Source organism: Cebus imitator, unplaced genomic scaffold, assembly GCF_001604975.1.
Source record: "Cebus imitator isolate Cc_AM_T3 unplaced genomic scaffold, Cebus_imitator-1.0 Scaffold143, whole genome shotgun sequence".
NCBI lineage: Eukaryota > Metazoa > Chordata > Mammalia > Primates > Cebidae > Cebus > Cebus imitator.
This window is the reverse complement of record NW_016107458.1, coordinates 4,712,913-4,730,726: the sequence shown is the minus strand read 5'-3', so window position 1 is coordinate 4,730,726 and position 17,814 is coordinate 4,712,913. Positions and strand designations below refer to the sequence as shown.

The 17,814-nt window shown below is 39.4% G+C and overlaps 1 long non-coding RNA gene across 1 annotated transcript in view; it reads right to left on the bottom strand.

Annotated features, from left to right (window-relative positions):
• Positions 1–12,890, bottom strand: part of LOC119473257 — a 19,872-nt gene extending 6,982 nt beyond the window's left edge. Inside the window, exon 1 of the long non-coding RNA XR_005202457.1 lies at positions 12,666–12,890. This is a non-coding gene — a long non-coding RNA (uncharacterized LOC119473257). The remainder of the gene's footprint in view (positions 1–12,665) is intronic.
• Positions 12,891–17,814: the final 4,924 nt, after the last annotated feature.

The following is a 17,814-nucleotide window of genomic DNA, read 5'->3' as shown; positions in this document are numbered from 1 at the left end:
GATGGAGTCTCATTCTGTTGCCAAGGGTGGAGTACAGTGGCATGATCTCGGCTCACTGTAATCTCCGCCTCCCGGGTTCAAGCAATTCTCCTACCTCAGCCTCCTGAGTAGCTGGGATTACAGGTGCCCACCACCATGCCTGATAAATTTTTATATTTTTGGTAGAGATGGGGTTTCACCATGTTGACCAGGCTTGTCTCAAACTGCTGACCTCAAATGATCCATCCACCTCAGCCTCCCGAATTGCTGGGATTACAGGCGTGAGCCACCATACGTGGCCTCTTGTCCATTCTTCTTTTTAATCAAAAAGTTGTATTAAATCTATAGTATATCTTAGAACCGATGGCATCTTATAATCAAGGAACTAGAGTGACTTAAGCAGGTATTTTCCTGAGGAGAAGCTTGCCATGCTGCATGCAGAAGAGGACTGCTGAAGGTGGGCAAAGGCACCTGGGCTCACCCTGGCTGTACAATAAAATCACTGTGGCACTTTCAGTTGGTTTTGGTAGGAAGCACAGGCATCAGTATTTTTTCAAAGCTCTTTGCAAGCCAGGGTCAAGAGCCACTAATTTAGGTCATCTTGAAGGAGATAGAGAAAAGGGAAGAAAGGGATGCCACTATTAGGAAAGACAAAAAATGATGGCAAACAACCAGACAGACTTCAAAACTTCACTCTTCCGTCCAGGCCCGGCCTTCATTACTATCGCCAGGCAATTTGCTAACACTCCAGCCTTACAGCTCTTGAGTAACTTTCACAAGCTCTCTAGGGCCCCAAGAAAATTACAGTAGAAGAATTTAACTAATAATGATTTCTGACAAGAAGAAACCAAATATGCTTTCATCTACTCCAAACTCAGCACATATGCAGAAGCCAGATATATCTTGTAAATACATTTCCTATAACGTAAACACCTCATTTCCCCCATAAAGTCAAGCTCCTTGCTTGAATGAAGAAGTGCTCAATATTTGCTGAATTGAATTAAATTCACTCCCTCAGGTGTTACTGTCCCTTTTAAAGGGGAGAACAAAATTCAAGAGACAACAATAAGGGGTGCAAAGGAACTATCCCATTCTAATTACCTTCTCTATCTAGCAACAGGAAGAAATCTACACAGGTGCAAATAAATGTTGCTGCAGATATTTGCTACTATTCCCACCCCAATATTCCTATTTATTTGTTAAATACAAGAAAAAAGCAAAAACGAACACAATAAATTTTACAGTATCTCCCAACTGTCTCAAGACCCAGAGTACAGGTTTCTAAATCCAAACCCTGGATAAGATCCTCAAGCCATGCTTTGCTATACCCATAGGATGTGTTTAGGTGGACAGGCCCTGATATTGCCAAAGTTGGTTTCAAGCAGTAGAGTCCGAAACTTTACCCTGTCTTTTTAGAAACAATAATTCTCAAAATTCCAGCAGAGTCAGTTTTCCTTTGTTTTACATTTATTTATTTAGAGACTTCTAAATATATGCTGGTCTGTTAAAACAGCCTCTGGGACCAAGTACAATAAAAACATTAATTAAAACACACAATTAGAAACACCCAGCGGCGAGCCTGGAACAGCATCAAATGAGCTCTGCCGTTTAAGTGTCAGTCACAGAAGATAAAGCCTGCGGGGGACCTGCAATGTGGCCCCCTGGCTTCTCTGTGGATTCCTGACTGATGCTGAGGTGAACACTCTCTGCCAATAGATGCCCATACCCAATTAGTCCATTTCTCTCCTACCTCTTTATTTGGCACAGGCTTTTCCTGCCTCTTCTTTCATTCTGCAATGGACTAACAAGAAATTCACAGAATCCCCAACCCTGGCAGAGATCTGGGCACGAGAATCTTATATAACAGTTGGGCTTTGGCAGGGCAGGACCAAAAGGGCTGGGAGCCCTCGGCTAAAGTGCACTGTGCAATTTGTGGGCATTGTCACTTTCTCTGAGACTGTATACTCTTGCTTCTGGCTCTGAACACTTCTGAATCCAGAAGTAGCAGCAAAAAAAAACCATGAAATGCACACTGCAAGAGTCAAAGGGAACACTGAAGAAACAGCATAGATTCAGAAAATGTGAACACTTCAGGTTTGGAGGTAGGGAACTCATCTACCAAAAAAGAGGTGGGAAACCTTCACTCCCTTGTAATATAGAAAATTCCCTAAATTCCAAACTTGTTTACATAGTCAATGAAGCACGAAAATTTTGAATCTAGTACAGACCTGTTAAGAAGTAAGATCTTGTTATTTGCAGACGTGTTCTGTCAAGGGATTGTAACCTGTGAAGGATGCCATCAATGGGAAATATGACTTTATAAGTGCCATCTTTTCCTTAAAGGCTCTCAAGTAAAACAAAAGCAGAAGATTTTGGCTTCCTTCTTTTATGTATAATTTCCCACAAACCTCCCATCTTAGAAAAACAAGAAAAAAGAGATTAAAAAAAAATAGCAGCTCAATGCTAGGTAGGAATAGTACTTCAAAAGTGGTGGAAACTTATTATTTACTGTTCCACTGGATTCTGTATTATTCATTTCTCTTTATTTTTCCTTAATGATAAATGTGCCAATATCTTATTACAAAGAGGCTACCACCAAAGTAGATAAAAACTGCCTTTTATCAAACATCTGGCCCACATTATATCTCTGGAACCCCTTTTCAATCAGCCACAGTGTTTTTTACAGTTTTGTGATTTCGTCAAATTGGCTGAGTCTCATGTGGTGCCTGCTACTACATTCAAAAGTGCCAGGCTGGTACCTAAGAGGAAAAATAACATTTTTCTTCACTCTTAACCCACATTCTGACTTCTCATGCTGAATTCAATCTCCAGCTAATTAGTTCAAGAGCAAGCAACTTTAACCAAGATTCAGTATTACTTTCCTGTTTCTGAGAGCTGGGCTTTCCCCAAATGTAGCTCTCTTGTTACCCTTTGCATTTTAAAGAAATTCATTCTGGAGCATAGCTCTTGTTTTTTCTTTAATATATGCACCCCTTGGGGCTGCGCTGAAGCTTGTGATGGCTCTTTGCCGGCAGTCAGGGCAACGGGATGTCTGCGAGACCCAGCTTTGTCCTGCAGCTGGCATTCATTGCACAGCCCCAGCTGAATGGGGACGTTGCAAGTCAATTTTCTCAGAAATGCAGGGTCCTTAGTACTCTAATACAGAGTCCTGAATCTCACTTAGTTTCCTCCATTTTGTTTGTTCGTTTGTTTAAAATGTAGTATTATCTTTATTGATAGTTTATAGAATAACGTTATTCCACAGAAGTCAATTTTCAGATAGCTGAAAACTCATTAATCTAAGAGTTTGTTGGAAGTTCTTTCTAAAATGTTAAATAATTCCCCTAGGTCTCAAACAAGGTACACTAAATGTGTTTTACTTTTTCTTGATGATTTAGGGTCATCTTTAAACCATAGGTCATTACATAGGGGTATAAAACAATAACAAATGCATAGAATGAGTTGCCGCTACATTAAATAGCCCCAGGCTACTACTCTTCCTTTGTTACTTTGGCAAATTTTTGTGTTTCATTTTTCTCTCCTTCTACACTATCAAACTATCCATAGTCATTTTGCACTGAAGTTCATGTATCAGTCTAGAAACAAACTTTGGGTTTATTACCTCCAGTTTGCAGATGGCTAGAAACCTAAATAAACAAATCTGTTGCAACAACATCTACTTTAAAAGTAAATCAGTTCTAGAGTTTTCAGAGGTCCTGCCTTCTCATCTAAATGCATATACATCAGCATATGAATGCATGACATCTATTCTGGTTGTATAAAGTTCTTGAGGACTTAATTCCAGCTCCTTATTCATATTTCACAGAAGAGTGATTACCAAACGCTCATCTCTGGATATTGCACAGTTAAGTTCAGTGGTCAGTAATCAATTTTTTCACTATCAAACTTCTCCTCTTTCCTATTTGTTCTCATCTTCTTGTTGTCTCTCTGATTTCTGCTTTGAGTTATTTTGAGTAAGCATTAAATTATTCACCAACAGGAAAGAAAACATTAAGGAAAGAGCAAAACATTTTAATCTAAGCAAACTGAACTTCAATTTTTTTGGTGAGGGAAGCATGAAAGTACATTGAAATTTGAGATTATTTGAACATTTTATTTTTTAAGTTTGCTTCTCACCAAAATGGAAGCCTGAAGGAGGTTGGCTATACTGACACAGGCACCTACCACTCTTTTTTTTTTTTTTCTGAGACAAAGTCTCACTCTGTCACCCAGGCTGGAATGCAATGACACGGTCTCGGCTCACTACAACCTCCCCAGTTCTAAGCAATTCTTCTGCCTCAGCCTCCTGAGTAGCTGGGATTACAGGTGCCAGCCACCACATCTGGCTATTTTTTTGCATTTTTAGTGGAGACAGGGTTTCACCATGTTGGCCAGGCTGGTCTCCTGACCTCAGGTGATCCACCCGCCTCGGCCTTCCAAAGTGCTGGGATCACAGATGTGAGCCACTGTACCCAGTCAACCACTCATATGTAGCATTCTGTCCTGGTTATAAAAGTCTCAACCCCTTGACTAAAATCCCAACAGCTCTTTGAAATGCCTGTTCAAGATGATCCCGGCCAAGTTGACTTGGAGTGTCAAAAGAGCCCCATAGAAAGATAAAAGCTTTTATTCAACATCACACTGTATGATATTGGCACTGGTCAGGAATAGAATGACCAACTCAACCTGGTGTGCCAAGGACCATCCCATTATGAAGTCGAAAGTCCCATGTCCTGGGAACTTTCTCAGTCCTAGGCAAACTGAGACCATTGGTCACCCTACTGGTGAACCCTCAAAGGTTTCTCGTTTTTTTCTTCCAGGTGGAACTTTTATCTTTTATCTTAACGTTTCTATGAATTCAAAGACATTCATCTTCTTTTCTCTTTCTGTTAAGTCAGCCTGGCTAATTCTTTCTCAAAAATATGTCTAGCATCAATCCCCTCTTTTCCTGTTGCTACCGACTTGGACCTTTATCTTCTGGTTCTGGGTTACTTCCATGAAGTCTTCTTGTCTTCTCTCCAGTAGACATGCTACTCTCGGGTTAATCTTTTTAAAACTCTGTTTGGCACAAGGTTCAGTTAAAGTCCCAGCTCTTCCATAAAGTCTGGCATCTTCCTGGGCAGGAGGGGAAGAGTGACCAGGGCAGAAGAAAGGAGTGGCAAGAGGTATTAGCTGCTTAGTGCTCGTAAGAGTGCTGTGGGGCCAGTGGAGGGATTATCACCTCCCAGAAGCTTCAAGAAGCAAAGTCAAGACAGGCTGCAGAGCAGAGACAGGCAGGACACTAAAGTCAGTAATACAAAAAAGAGATCTGAGTCACCAAGCCAAGGAAGCCTAGCCACAGACACAAAACCTCATTATCAAGGTGAATACCCAAGAACCAGGGTGTGCTGAGCCCAGCACAAGAGAAGCAAGAGAGCCATACCAAGCAAATCCGTAAGAGAGCACACTTGGCCCTACAGCTAGTTCAAGGCAAGGCTGACTCCAGGAGAAGGGGAAGCAAACTGCAGTAGCAGGAACTGCCTGTGTCATCCTTTCTGCACTTAGCAGGTACTAATTTGAAAAGCTGTTGATATTTTAATATATGCATCCCTTAAATGCAAAGACTACATCTAAGAATTCTCTGTATTCCCCACACCTAGAGCAATATGCAGTCAATAAATATTTGATTTAAATGATAATAAAAAGTACTCCCATATTCTAAAGGCCATGTGTGCAGGAAACCATGAGAAAGTTACAGTGACTCCACTTCTGTTCAGGAAGTCTGGAAGCCATCTGCCTGGTTGGTGTTTAAGATACACTAATCAGCAAGTACAGAGTAGACCCAAATCCTCCCTTTTCTCTTTTTAAAACTTCAGGGCAAATTTCAACTTTCCTACTTCCTTTTGTATCTTAATTAGAACCCTACATACAAGAAGAAAAAAAAAATTAACAAAACAAAATACCTTTCACCAAGGCTGCAAACCAAGCCCCAGACCCAAAATAGCCATATGTTTTCATGCTATAGTGTTTATTAATACTTGAAGTTCAACCAGAGGGAATGAAAGGTTGATCTAGTTGTTCAGTTTCTCAACTTGAGAGTTTCCAGCTCACATGTTAAATCACTTCTTGAGCGTATGTTATGATGTGCTCATGCTGAGAATCGCTTTAAAATGATCCAGTCTTAAAAGAGTTTGTGAAGAATATATTTTTCACTCAATAACATTTTTTAAAAGATCCAAGTTAAAATCAAGGCCTATTATGCTAGCTTTATAAATGCAATCACCTTTCTTTATTGACTGATTTATGAAGTCCCTTGAGTAAAGGGGCAGGGGGGAGTGATGGTTAAGATTTGCCAATAATGTACTGTTGGAAATAGCCTCAACTGAGAGCTTTGTTTTAAGTGCCAAAGTAAACACCTGCAACTATAAAGAGAGGCTACTGTATTTTGTTTTCTATCCAAAAAAATGTTTCAGGTAATTTTGGAAAGTCTCTGGAGAAACAAAAAAGGAAGACCTCAAAATAGATCTCAGATAGGAATCTGCATGTCATGCATAATGCTGGAAATATTATTCACCTGAAGAAGGCACCTATGCTAAACTTTGTAATTATCTAAGTCAGGATTTCTCAATCTTAGCACTATTGACATTTTGGACCAGAAAATTCCTTTCATTGGGGAGGAGCTGTCCTGTGCATCCCAGGGAGATAGCAGCATCCCTGGCCTCCTCTCTGGATGCCAGGAGCAGCTTCACCTCCTCCCACCACCACCAATGGTGACAATCAAAAACATCTCCAGACACTGCCAAATGTCCCCTCTAGAGGCAAAATCAACTTCTCTCGAGCACCACTAATTAGACCAGAAAAATTTTTCTTAACTGTAAAAGACTGTGAAGTATCAGTTTTGGTAGGGCACAGCAAAGAAGTCAGCAATGCCACGAACAAGATGCACTAAAAAGACAACCAACTTAGACAAACAACAGAAACCATGCACAGCTGTAAACATACCTGAAGAAATGGAACCATCAAATCTAACTTGCAAGAACAATGGTATATGAAGAAAACCAAAGGAGCTGGCACCAGTGGAATATTTGATTTGTTTGATCTGGAAAAAAAAAAAAAAAAACACATCCATCTGGATGAAAACAGTCAGCTATTCTCAGTAACATTCTGCAAAGAATGACAACTCCCCTACTACTCCCCCAAACAAATTGTATTTGTCAAGTGTTTACCATTAAAAGAAAAGATTTTAGAAATTTCCATGGAGTCAGTACTAATGTGAAAGTCATTGATATTTTTATGTATGTATCCATGAATGTGAAGACTAGCTTAGAAATCTGTATCCCCCACACTTAGCGCTATAGGTACTCAATAAATATTTTATTTAAATGATAATGAAATGTGCCTTTATGCTCTGAGAGGTTTTGGGGTTTTAGGGGGTTGGGTGGGACAGGATCTCACTATGTCATCCAGGGTGGAGTGCAGTGGCACAATCTCAGCTCACTGCAACCTCTTCCTCCCAGTCTCAAGCAATCCTCCCACCTCAGCCTCCTGACCAGCTGAGACAACAGGCATGTGCCACCATGCCCTGCTAATTTTTTGTGATGAAGTCTTGCCATGTTGCCCAGGCTGGTCTTGAACTCTTGGGATCAAGCCATCTGGCCACCTAGGCATCCCAAAGTGCTAGGATTACAGGCATGAGCCATTGTGACTGGACTCTTGGAGGTTTTAAAGACAACGTTTCAAAGTCCAGTGGTGTGAACGATTTTGAACATCTCGCCTGGAAATAAGAAAAGCTATATAGAAAGCTCCAGACAAAGCTCAGCAGAAATATCAGAATGGGAAAGCAATGTTCAGGGAGTTAGAAAGGCCTGAATTAAATCCCATTGGTCCTAGATATCTGATACTTGTTCTGTTTACTCCTCCATAGAATGAGTACAATAATCCTACCTCAAAAGACAGTTAAGATAATTATATAAGATAAAGAACACACAGTCAGATAAACAAAAATCAGTTCTCTTGAACTCCCTCTCTAAGAATATGCATTTCTCTGATTATCAGTGATGTTGAGCAGTTTTAAATATTTTTATCTCAACAGGTTTTGGGAGAACAGGTGGTGTTTGGTTACATGAATAAGTTTTTTAGTGATGATTTCTGTGATTTTGGTGTACCCAGCACCTGAGCAGTGTACACTGTACTCAATGTGCGGTCTTTTATCCCTCACTCCCCTCCCACCTTTTCCCTTGTGTCCCCAAAGCCCATTGTATCATTCTTAAGCCTTTGCATCCTCATAGCTTAGCTCCCACTATGAGTGAGAACATACGATGTTTGGTTTTCCATTTCTGAGTTACTTCACTTAGAATAACGGTCTCCAATTCCATCCAGGTTGATGCAAATGCCATTATTTCCTTCTTTTTTATGGCTGAGTAGTATTCCATGGTATACATATACCATATTTTCTTCATCCACTCGTTAAGTGATGGGCATGTGGGCTGGTTCCATATTTTTGCAATTGTGAACTGTGCTGCTAAAAATACGCGTGTGCAAATATCTTTTTTGTATAATGACTTCTTTTCCTTTGGATTGATATTCAGTAGCGGGGTTGCTGGATCAAATGTTAGATCTACTTTTAGTTCTTTAAGGAATCTCCACACTGTTTTCCATAGTGGTTGTACTAATTTACATTCACACTAGCCATGTAGAAGTGTTCCCTTTTCACCATATCCATTATTTCTTTAATTTTTTGATAATGGCCATTCTTACAGGAGTAAAGCGGTAACACATTGTGGTTTTGATTTGCATTTTCCTGATAACTGCTGATGTTGAGCATTTTTTTATATGTTAGTTGGCCATTTGTATATATTCTTTTGAGAATTGTCTATTCATGTCCTTAGCCCACTTTTTGGTGGAATTGTTTGGTTTTTTCCTTGCTGATTTGTTTGAGTTGCTTGTAGATTCTAGATATACGTCCTTTGTTGGATGTATGAATTATATAGATTTTTCTCCCACTCTGTGGGTTGTCTGTTTACTCTGCTGATTTCTTTTGCTGTGCAGAGCAAAAATCACATGATTATCTCAATAAATGCAGAAAAAGCATTTGACAAAATCCAGCAACACTCTATGATTAAAACCCTTAGCAAAATCGGCATAGAAGGGATATAGTTTAAGGTAATAAAAGTCATCTATGACAAACCCACAGCCAACATTATACTGAACAGGGAAACGTTGAATGCATTCCCCCTGAGAACTGAAGCAAGACAAAGGTGCCTTCTTTCACCACTTCTATTCATTTGATTGCCCTGGAAGTCCTAGCCAGGGCAATCAGATGAGAGGAAAAAAATAAAGGGCATCCAAATTAGAAAAGAGGAAGTCAAACTGTCACTGTTCACTGATGACATGATTGTATACCTAGAAAACCCTAAAGACTCATCCAAAAAGCTTCTCGAATTGACTCGCATTTCTCTAATGATTAGTGATGTCGAGCATGTTTTTCATATGCTTGTTGGCTGCATGCATGTCTTCTTTTGGTGTCTGTTCATATCCTTTGCCCACTTTTCAATGGTGTTGTTCATTTTTTGCTTGTTAATTTGTTTAAGTTCCTTATAGATTCTGGATATTACACCTTTGTCAGATGCATAGTTTGCAAATATTTTCTCCCATTCTGTATGTTTTCTGTTTATTCTGTTGATAGTTTTTTGTTGTTTTTTTGTTTGTTTGTTTGTGCTGTGCAGAGGTTTTTTAGTTTAATTAGGTCCGTTTGTCAATTTTTGTTTTCATTACTATTGTTTTTGGCATGTTTGTCATGAAATCTTTGCCAGGACCCATGTCCAGAATGGTATTTCCTAGGTTATCTTCTAGAGTTTTTATAGTTAAACCAATTTTAGTGGTCAAAATAATAAATAAATAGAAAATTAGTTCACAGAAACCATGTAAATAAAAAGCAAAGAATAAGTACAACAGCCTTAATTCCCAAGAACACCGGCTAAATTAAAAGATGATATTTCATTTTTGTTTGTTGTTGTTGTTATTTTTGTGGTCTCACTTCTCATTGTTGTCTGCAAGAGAAACACATCCACGGCATATTAATAGTGGCTCTTACCTATTTGGTAGTTAGGCTGGGGATCCTTTGAGTCAGGGTTGGGAAATGAATACAGGAATACACAGAAAAATTTGGAATACAATTTCAGATACCTTATAGGCCAAGTTAAAAACTCTTCCACTGAAAATTATCTAATGGTCAAAGTCTATCATCTTTGTATGTCTACAAGAGAAATGTAGCTTATTATCCTAATAGCCAATAAGGGCGATTTCTTAAAGCACACATCATTAATAGAAATGAATATGGTTACTACATGGTAGATAATACAGATTAACAATGAAACCTACTAATACTGAATGTACATATTGAAACCACACAGCAAGAGCATATGTAAAAAAAATTTTTGACAAAAATGCAAGAAGAAATTGAAATGAAATCATAACTACCAGACAGACAGTTTTTTCTTAGAGAAAATTAAGGAATAAATGATAGAGCAACAACAATGAATGTAAGCAATATCAGTCATTTTTAATTATACATTTGTCAGGCATGGTGGCTCACTCCAGTAATCTTGGCACTTTGGGAGGCCAAAGCAGGAGGATCACTTGAGGCCAGGAGTTTGAGACCAGCCTGGGTAACAAGGCAAGACCCCCATCTCTGCAAAAATTTAAAAACTTTTAAATCTTTTTAAATTAAAAATAAATACATTAGCTCAGGCTGGTGTGCTTTCTTTTTAAGAGATGTGGAAAAAAAGGGCCAGGCACAGTGGGTCATGCCTGTAATCCCAGCACTTTGGGAGGTCAAGGCAGTCAGATCACCCGAGGTTGGGAGTTCAAGACCAGCCTGACCAACATGGAGAAAAGCATTCCTGTCTCTACTAAAAATACAAAATTAGTTGGGTGTAGTGGTGCATGCCTGTAATCTCAGCAACTTGGGAGGCTGAGGCACAAGAATTGCTTGACCCAGGAGGCACAGGTTGTGGTGAGCCAAGATCGTGCCATTGCACTCTCAGACTGGGCAAAAACAGTGAAACTCCATCAAAAAGAAGGAAGGAAGGCAGGAAGGCAGGAAGGAAGGGAGGGAAGGAGGGAGGGAGGAGAAAAGAAAAGAAAAGAAATAGAATTCAGGTTCAAAATCTTAAGAAATTTCAAAATGGAAATTTTTAGGTCTCAGACATAGGAATAAACAAAATTGAAAAGAAAAAACAGACTCGAAAAGACCTGTAGTTGACTGCTAGGAAACAGCCTTTTGTGACACGTCCCCAACACCTCTGCAGCCTCATTACCTCCTTCCCCATCAAACCAGTTTAGCAGACACACTGAACTTGAACTCTTTTTAATGCCTCAGTTTTAAAGATAAATGAATAGCCAAGGATTGCCAGATATTTGAAGAAAAGTTATTTTTTAAAAAGAGACCAGTTTTTTTTTAAGGAAAAATAATTTTAACATCAAACTGTATGAGGACAAAATGAAGTCATTTTCTGACATAGAAAGTCTCATGCAAATTCCTGGGCACCCTTTCTCTGGAAGCTACTGAGGAATGTGCTCCACTAAAACCAAGAAAGAAGAAGATTCAGCACAGTAAAGAGAGAATTCCTTGAAAGAGCATTATCAAGATGGTATCAAAGTGAAAATCTAATAAACAAATGTGTAGCAGGTTCAAAAAGCAACCAATCCTAATCAAAACAGAAGGACAAAAGATAACAGAATAGATTCCTCCTAAATGGAATTTGCAGATTATCTTACAAATTTTACCATGTAGGAAGCTATAATGAGAGCTACTTTTCAAAGAAGTTTGTAGTTTCCAAAAATATAAAAACCAAGCAAGTGAAAATATTTTTAAAAATTAACTCCAAGAAAACAGAAATTGTTTAAGAAATGCAATTATAGCATAAAGTATATATTACGTGTATATATATACTATGTTTTAGCTTGTTTAAACCTTACATAGTATATGCAGTATAAACTATACATAGTTTATATTATAATCTATATATGGTATAAACTGTATGCACATATTATGACAAAATAGTACAAATATATAGTATAAACTATATAGATAATACATATGATACAAATTATAGACATACTATATAGTATATACAATTATATATACACAGTACAAACTATATATTATGTATATTCACACATACAAACTATGTACATATTTAACTACAAAATGGTTATAATAAATTGATGAGTATGGATTCAACCAAAAATTGTGATAGTACTACTTTGGAAAGAATGGACTGAAGAAAGGAGCTACAAAAGGACCAAAATAAATAATGCTTTAAAAAAGCAATAGCAGTATTTTGATATTAGAAGTAGAGCAGATTTTGAAAATAGTTACCTAAGGTAGGTGGGAGTATTCAGAAGGACAAGAGGCAATTTGAGGTAAAGGGATTAAGAGAATATTGGTTTTTGCTATAAGTCACTTAGCATTATTTGACTTTTTAAACTTGTACTCATTACTTTGATTTTTTAAAAAAGGAAAACATTAATTTTTATATAAAAGGAAAGAAAGAAGGGAGAGAGAAAGGAATGAAGTTATTTCCTTAAAGTAGATATATGTGCATGCTGTAAAACTATAAAAATATTTATATAATCATAGTTCTAGAGACTACAACTATAGAAAAAAGCAACTGCCCCAACTTTTCATTTTTTAAAACACTCACCTTTAGAGTTAAGTATTCAAGTTCAACCCAAGTGATTATATTAAGTCCAAAAACACTGGTTGATGATTAGTAGGAAGGAACCCTGGCCTGGCAGGCTTTAGTACAATTACTTCTCACACCCTCTCCTATGTGTTTGATGGGGGTTGGGGTCACATTCTTCCAAAGCGATCAAGGATATAGGACACATCTAACTGCTCCGGCAACCCTCACAGTGCTCTATACATAGCAGATAATTACAGGTACAAGAGGGTTCAGACTATTTAATGCAGACAGGAAGATGGAAATGAGTACCTTATTCATAGGGATACAAGAAGAGAATATATCATTCAGATAATATCATTGTAAGCATTCCCAAGGATAAATATGCATGCTCATTACTGTGTAATCCTAGGAGCAAAACAAACCCTCTGTTACATAACTCTTATTTTACCTTTCTTAATCTTTGAGTAATTAATATGGAAAAAAAGTTGTTTTCTGGGCCACTCTGCAGACAAATAGTTTCCCAGCAGAAAGAGACAAGCAAATAAGCCTGAGCATGTGATAGACTTGGAAAGCAATGAATCTTAACAAATTTGCAGTTGAATTATTGAACTGTTAAGACTGCAGAGTTAAACAGAAAAGATCTGGATGAATAAATGGGGTTTTGTTACCTTTGTTTTTTTGCTTATTTTATTTGTTGCAGCTGTTTGTTGCCATGCACACCAAAAGTTATGGCATTGCTGTTCACACTGAATATTTTTATTTGGAAAATAAGGTTTCACTTACATAGTTGAGGTTCATCAACCACATGAACTGAGAGTGGGAGGTTTACACACACATACACCATAGATTTATTTGCTAGCCATTGATCCTTGTTTATTTTTAGATGAACTACAAAATGCTAGTCCTTCAGTTTAGAATATTTTTTCTTACTCATTCAACAAATATTTTTTGAGTATCTACTATGTGCTGTGTGCTACTTACCATACACTCTAGGCCCTGTGATAGGTGCTAGGAATAGGTGCAGGGCAAAACAGAGTTTTTCCAATCTAGTGGGTTAGTTGTACAGTTAAGCAATTAAACAATCCATTATAATAAGACAAGTTAAGTGCTTGGAACACATATAGCAGACACACTCAATATATCTTGTGGCTCATGGGCAGGGAGGGCTTAGTCAGCGAAGCTTCCCAAGGAAAGTGACATTGAGTGGCACTTGAGGAATGACTAGGAATTAGTTATTCATGCCAAGGAGGATGGAGAAGGGGCAATGAGGCTGAGGAAGGCCAGAGACCAAAGAGCACAGTGAGGAGGCCACCGCAATAATGAAGGGGAGAGACAATGGTGGCTTGGACTTGGGAAATGGCAGTGGTGTTAGAGAAAAAGAGATGGATCTGACAGCCATTCAAAAATCAGAATTGGCAGGATTTCATGACTTATTGGATTTGAGAGATGAGAGAGAAGGAAACACAGCTGTAGGTTTCTGACTTGGACAACTGGGTGCATGGTGGGTGTTATTCACTGAGCCAAAACTTACGGGAGGAGCAGGTTGAGGGGGCAGATGATGAGTTTGGCTCTGAATATGTTGAGTTTGAGGTACATGGCAGGCATTCAGTTGGAGATTTCTAGCACATAGTTGGACTACAGGGTCTGGGCTGCAGATATAGGTTTGGAAGATAATGATCTCAGAGCAGATAGTTGAAGCCTTGGATTTTGATTGGATCATCCAGAGAAAGTCTATAGTCTGGGGAAAGCAGAGGTCAAAGGACAGACCCTGGGGTCTACTGACCTTTAGGGAGCAAGCCAAGGAAGGAGATCAAAAAGAAGCCTGAGAGACCAGACATAGTGGCTCACGCCTGTAATCCCAGTACTTTGGGAGGCCAAGGCAGGTGGATCACTTGAGGTCAGGAGTTTAAGATCAACCTGGGCAATGTGGTGAAACCCAATGTCTACAAAAATACAAAAATTATTTGGGCATGGTGGCATGTGCCAGAGAAAGGAGGGGTAGAGGGAGAGAGGGAGGGAGGGAGAGAAGGAAGGAAGGAAGGAAAGGAAGGAAGGAGGAAAGGAAAGGAAGGAAGGAGGGAAGTAAGGGAAGGAAGGAAAGGGAAGGGAAGGGAAGGAGGAAGGGAAGGAGGGAGGGAGGGAAAGAGGAAGGAAGGAGGGAAAGAGGGAAGGAGAGAAGGAGGGAAAGAGGAAAGGAAGGAGGGAGGTAGGAAAGGAGAGAAGGAGGGAAAGAGGGAAGGAAGGGAAAAAAGGAGGGAGGGAGAGAGGGAGGGAGGGAGGGAGGGAGGGAAGGAAGGAGGGAGGGAAGGAAGGGAGGGAAGGAAGAGAAGGAAGGGAGGGAAGGAAGGTAAGTCTGAAAAAGAATAGAAGAGAGAGACTATTGCAAGGCAGGAGGGAAAAGCATTTATCTATCCTTTTATGTTCAGTGGCTAAGGCCCTACAAATTAAACTAGTAAAAGACAGATAAAAAGGAGAGAAAAGGCATATGAATTGTATTTGATGTATAGTTTTTATGTGACACATGGATCTTCTTACCAAAAAAGTGAAGAACAAAGAAGGGAATAGGTCTGAGAGTTTATATACCATTTTAACAAAAGCAAAAACAAACGTAAATTGCAGAAATGGAACAAGACAAAGGAAGAAAGTTCTTAGGCTTCTAAGAGCTGCAAACTGTGGGAAGGTAAATATATAGAGAAAACTAATGGAAAATAAGGGCTATATTAGCAAGCTTTGTTTGTGCAAGTCTATCTTGGTGCCGACTTTCCATCGTCTTCACAGTCATAAAATTTGCCCAAGAGAGGGGACTTATGGCAATCCTCAGTTCTCAGAAGTTTCTGCTTTTAGTCAGATAACGGGAACTCTAGAAGGACTTCATTCTGCATCTGTTGATTCTCCATTTTCTTCAGCTCAAAATGATCCCTGTGCCAAACTGGCATATTTTGGGTTGACATAGTCTAATTCCTTTCAGTGGTAAAGTGTCACACACCACAGAGAGATCAATTCCATTCAAAAAATAGTTATTGAGCACTTTCTATGTGCCAGGTATATGCTAGTGTGTAATGAGGATAGAGCAGTGAAAAACACAAACCCAGTCATTATCATCAAAAGAAGAGAAAGACAGCCATGAAATTTGGGATTGTGGAAAACTGTATGGCATTTGCAATAGTAGTTTCAATGGAGGGGAAGGTGAGAGGCCAGTTTATGGTGGACTGAGGTGAGACTAAGAAGTGAGGATGGGTAATTGGAGAGAACTATTTCAAGAATGTAACCATACAGAAGACAAGAATAAAGAACACTAACTAAAGAAGATGGGGAGCCAAAGATGAAGGGTTATTTTGCTGACTTTGTTTCATATTATTTGAGAATATTGAACATGCGTAATACAAAAATAAATGTGCCACAGAGAAAAAAGATTAATAGTACAGAAAAGAAAGAGGTAGGTTAGGCATGGTGGCTCATGCCTGTAATCCCAGCACTTTGGGAGGCCGAGGCAGGCAGATCACCTGAGGTCAGGAGTTCAAGGCCAGCCTGGCCAACATGACAAAATTCATCTTTACTAAAAACACAAAAATTAGCCAGGCATGATGGTGGGCACCTGTAATCCCAGTTATTCAGGAGGCTGAGGCAGGGAGAATTGCTTAAACTCGGGAGGCAGAGGTTGCAGTGAGTGGAGATCGCACCACTGCACTCCAGCCTGGGTAACAGAGCAAGACTCCATCTCAAAAAAAAAAAAAAAAAAAAAAAAAAAAAAAAAAAAAAAAAAAAAAAAAAAAAAAAAAAAGAAAAAGAAAAGAAAAAGAAAGAGGTAGTTAATGAAGATGATCTCTGAGGGAAAACAACAGGACATGGATAGGGAATTATGCATCTCACCTTGCAAGTCTTACCCATATCATTTCCTCTTTTGTCCTAGCCTCATCCCAGCACTGGAGGGAACATTCTGCTATGTAAACACTATCCCACTTTACTCCTGCAGTCTTTGACCAAGAGCCTTAAGTATCTGAACCATAGGAATTGGAAATAATTGGTAGAACTCTAATGCCTCAGAACCAAAGCTTGGCCACTTTACAAGGCTATCAAAAGCAGCCTTTCTTTCTCATCCTCACCAACCCCTGAACTATAGGGTGATCAAATTACCTTTCTGCCCTCTTCTACCCAGCCTCTCGTAAAGGTGGAGAAGTTCCTCTGCTTTTCTCATACCCCAGACACTAGTACAAAGAGAGGGGCAGGAGGGTGAGGAGAGACTCCTGCCTTACATCCTAGGTACCTGATCAGGTATGCACGCACACACACACACACACATGCACACACACACACACACGCACACACATCTCTGCAAATTTATGCCTTGGGCCTGGATCCTACTCTATTCCTCATCCTGGCATAAGCCTGCTTTGCCTTCTTCCTTCAGCATTGCTATTCTGCAATTTAAAATTATTTCCTATGCCAATCCTCCTGAAAGAGTCTCCCCTTGGCCTTCCAATGCCAGCTTGGAGCTGGACTAAATTTCTCTCACTCCTGCTTGACTTCATCTACCTTCCTCTAATCTCTCCATCCCCAGATCATGCTCTCCTAGGTTTACAGCATGCCTTGAGGTCAGTGCTGTCAGCACCTCCCAAGGGATGCCAGGGCTGATAAGGAAATTTGCAAGCCCTTGACTCTGAAGTCAAAACGCAAAACATGTTTAAGTAAAATCGCCTCCTTTTGCTAGCCTAAAATCTAGATTATTACATGTTTCTGAGAAACACAAAAGTATTTCTGTGGGCAGTATTAAGCTGGGACTTTGTTAATTATTAATGGGTATAAAGGAAAGAACACTGAATCAACCACTTCTTTTTTTTTTAGACAGAGTCTTGCTCTGTTGCCCAGGCTGAAGTGTAGTGGCGCAATCTCAGCTCACCACAACCTCTGACTCCCAGGTTCAAGCGACTCTCCTGCCTCAGCCTCCCACGTAGCTAGGACTATAGGCGTACATCATAATGCCTGGCTAATTTTTGTATTTTTAGTAGAGACGGGGTTTCACTATGTTAGCCAGGCTGGTCTTGAAATCCTAACCTCATGATCCTCCCACCTCAGCCTCCCAAAGTGCTGAAATTACAGGCATGAGCCACCACACCCATCATTTCTTAATTCTTTGAGTTTTGGCGAATGCTCAAAGTCTCTGAGTCTT